Genomic DNA, 4197 nt, shown 5'->3' on the forward strand with positions numbered 1-4197 from the left:
AGACTAACGCCTGTTTGCTGTGTTAAGAGGCTGGATGCTGCGCTTTAAACTAGTCACTTTACCTTCAATTATGTTCAATAATTGTTAAAATGACTAAAAAATTGAATAGTAAACTTTTAAAATTATTGAATAGTATAAACTTCTTGATATTTACTAAAATAGTTAGGAATTTAAGCCCTAGAACCGATTAATGTATTGGCGGACTGATACTAAAGCTGGTTGCCCGGCCAGTGCAAGCGAAAACATGTTGAGGTCGGTTCATAAGAAATTCGTTAACCGAATTTTTGTTCGTTAACCGAATTGAAGATCCTTATGGAAGGCAGTTCGTTAACCGAAATTTCGTTAACCGAGGCGTTCGTTAAACGAGGGGTCACTGTACTGGAAACAATCTCCCAGTGTTACTATCATATCAGAGGATGACAAACGGGCACGTGGGGTAAAGATGACCGACTCACTGCTTTACTAACACAGATGCATCAGGTCAGCATACGATGAAGCCCTCGGTCATCTGCCGATCAAAGAAGCCTCGTGCCTACCGTAATTTTGACTTCAATAACTTGAATATATTGGAAACAAAATCACAAGGACTACACGATGCGAAATATTTCCCACGAGTTGTTTGACGAGTGTCTTGTGCCCAACTCACGACATAACTGACGGAACTTGAATTTGGATTTAAAAGTTCTTCTATTTATGGACAATGCTCCTGGACATGCCCGGTATCTGATTGGCAGACACTTGATCAAGAAATAATTACCAATGTGAAGTTGCTTTACTATAAGGCAGTTCACGACAGAATGAGGAAAGCCAGAGACTCTCAAGATGAAGTGAACGAAATCAACAATGCTAATGATAGCGACGTGGAAGACGACCCCGCTTCAGTCTCCGGCAACTGCCCCACCTTGCCGCAAGACCCTGCTAGCAACTCCCGTACTGACATCGCTCAACAGAATGTGCTCTCTGTCAAGCAATTACGGAAGCAATTTCATATCCTACGTGCCGTGAACCACATGGTAGTCGCACGGAACAAAATCACATTGGCAACCACTGAACATGCTTGGAGACCTCTCTTACCACACCCGAGTAACGTATGGTCGGCCGTGCGGCGTCGGGCGGATTTATTAGAAGCTGTGGTAGAAAGTGCGAGGAGCGTCCCTGCACCCTGTTTCCGTGAGGCGGATGCAGAACGGATCGACGAGTCGCTTAAGGAGAACGATGAAGAAATGAAGGACGACGCGGCCGACGAGGCGGGTGAAGACGACGCCTGAGAGGAACCCAAACACAAGATCACAACCGGCAAGTTGTCTCCGACACTCGGCACTCGTTCGAACCTCCGAGAACCGGCGAAAGACAAACCGACGCCGGCGGTCGCCAATCGCACGGCACCTCACGCGACGCAGACACGTTAGCGGTGCACTCCAGAACATAGTTGTCGGAGAAGAGGCAGAGGAGGAAACACAGGATATTACCACCGAGGACTTGATAGGATGTGAACCAGGAGAGGCAGGGCCACAACTAGCCTTCCCATCCCCAGCCACTGATATACACCACCACCCAAGCTCATCAAGTCTGGGCTAACTGTTACTGTATTTTTTAAGTGTTTATGCATTGTTTAATAATGATTTATCTGCAGAATTTGTATCATTTGGAGGTTATAAATGGGTAAATAATAGGTTGATGTACAGTGGCCAGTTTATACTGGGATTTTTTTACATTAGTTTAAGTATTTGTATTTGGCCCAACTTTTCCAGTCTATATTACTCGCAAAATACAAGATCTTACTATACAAAAAATACAAAATACAAGATCTTACTATACAAAAAATACAAAATACAAGAACTTACTGTACAAAAAATACAAAATACAAGATCTCACTGTACAAAAAATACAAAATACAAGATCTTACTATACAAAAAATACAAAATACAAGATCTTACTATACAAAAAATACAAAATACAAGATCTCACTGTACAAAAAATACAAAATACAAGAACTTACTGTACAAAAAATACAAAATACAAGAACTTACTGTACAAAAAATAAAACGTATCCAATTTCTCAAAAAAGAGTTAAAATGAACCCAATTTCTGGCAATTTATACAATTTGTATCATTTTGGTCAGTGGCATAAAAATTTACACCTACTCATTTCTGCCTAACCTGGAGTAATAAGACAATGCAGAATGAAGCATAACTAAGATTACTAGAGTTAAGAACTTTGTGTTATGTCACTATGTTTAATAAATAGTAATTTAGATAAAATTGTGTGAGGCTAACTCATTAAGTATCAGATGGATCACCATGTAATATTATGAACATCTCCTCTGTAGGTTTTGACCACATCAATAAATATTGAATGAGTCAAAAGGCGAGTTTCAATCATTCTCTTCGACTTGCCCATCACCTGAACGACCTTAACCAAGGCGTTTACAGTTATGTAATACAGTATACAAATATCAAATAGTGTATTGTGCATAATGAATATATTTCTGAATATCTTTAAGAGTTGTGAGGGATAAAAGCTTCACCAATTCTACTCTCACTGCACAGTAAGTCAGTGAAGAGTTGTTGATTGAAGGAAATTGTGAATAGTTAAATTTTAATGAAGAATGGTTAGGTTAGGTTAGGTTAGGTGAGGTTTGTTTGGTTAGGTTGGCAAGGTCTTCTAACAATGCTTCTGCCACTTGCTTTTGTTATCAAATATGGTTAGGTTAGGTTAGGCTACGTCACGTTTAATTTAGAAATAACCAAGTTTTAACACATTTTACATAACTGGGACAGTGTTCACTACAAAACAGTGAAATTGAAATGTTTTTAAATTTGTTTAATATTGAGCTGGTGTTAAGTGTTGCAGTAGTGGGTGTTGCTTCTGGTAACATGTGTTGGTGGTGACTCAGTGACTCTCAGCTGGTGTTAAGTGTTGCAGTAGTAGGTGTTGCTTCTGATAACATGTGTTGGTGGTGACTCAGTGACTCTCAGCGGGTGTTAAGTGTTGCAGTAGTGGGTGTTGCTTCTGGTAACATGAGTTAGTGGTGACTCAGTGACTCTCAGCTGGTGTTAACCCTTTAGGTGCGTAATTAAATTTCGCGCCGGTTCCTGAAAAGTGTCAATTATCCTGCCAAAAATGAATTTCATATACCAGGTAGTTCTGCTATAACGCGATAATTGTGTTCTTGTAAAATATCGTGTTATAGAAAATCGCGTAATAGAAATAACAGGGCTTATGGAGAAAATAGGGTTAGGTGCAGATTACTCGAAATCGAAAAAATTTAGTAGTTAGCCTAACACAAAGGATAGCACAGTCTAAATAAATGTTACATTCATATCTAATAATGAAATCATACAGTAAATGTAATACTTTACCTTGACAAAATATGAATGTAACTTGATGGGGGAGAAGGGTGATTTTGAGGTTGATAACATCGAGCTTCTCTTCAAGTGTTATATCCTTTCTTTTACGATCATCACCGGGAATTCTATCACCAGAACGCTTCTTGGAGATATTCTTCTTTACCATATTCACAGTTAATACCACAAAATTGGAGAAATAGTAAGCAAAAATCGCGTTATAGCAAACAAGCGTTCGCGTTATACAAATATTGTTCCTAATTCATAAATCGCGTTAGAGCAAATTCGCGTTATCAAAACACGCGTTATAGCAGAACTCACTGTAATCACATTTTCTATATGTTTTTCCTAGAGAACTTTTAGTATATTTTCCAAATCTGGAACAAAAATTCACATATGTGTCCAAATTTTAGAGAAAAAATGACATTTATACCCAAAAATGCAGGAAATTGGTATAAATCAATGTCTGGTATATGGCAAATAAATTTAATCAATTTGGTTACTAAACAGCAAATTTAGATATGTATTACATATTCAGATAATATCAAACAAAATAGTACAAAAATAAGCTATATTGCATTCAGGAAATACTCCTATACCTCAATACATAATATGTCCGCATGTCATCTCATTTGGGGAAGTTTTTTCAAGGCCGTGGGATATCCCCGCTTGTCGCATTTAATTAATATAATATTTTGGGCGGGTTTACCCGCATGCCGCATCCAAAGGGTTAAGTGTTGCAGTGGTGGGTGTTGTTGCTGGTAACATGTGTTGGTGGTGACTCGGTGACTCTCAGCTGGTGTTAAGTGTTGCAGTAGTGGGTGTTGCTTCTGGTAACATGTGTTGGTG

The sequence above is a fragment of the Homarus americanus genome, unplaced genomic scaffold (genome assembly GCF_018991925.1).
Source record: "Homarus americanus isolate GMGI-L3 unplaced genomic scaffold, GMGI_Hamer_2.0 scaffold32583, whole genome shotgun sequence".
In the NCBI taxonomy this organism is placed as follows: domain Eukaryota; kingdom Metazoa; phylum Arthropoda; class Malacostraca; order Decapoda; family Nephropidae; genus Homarus; species Homarus americanus.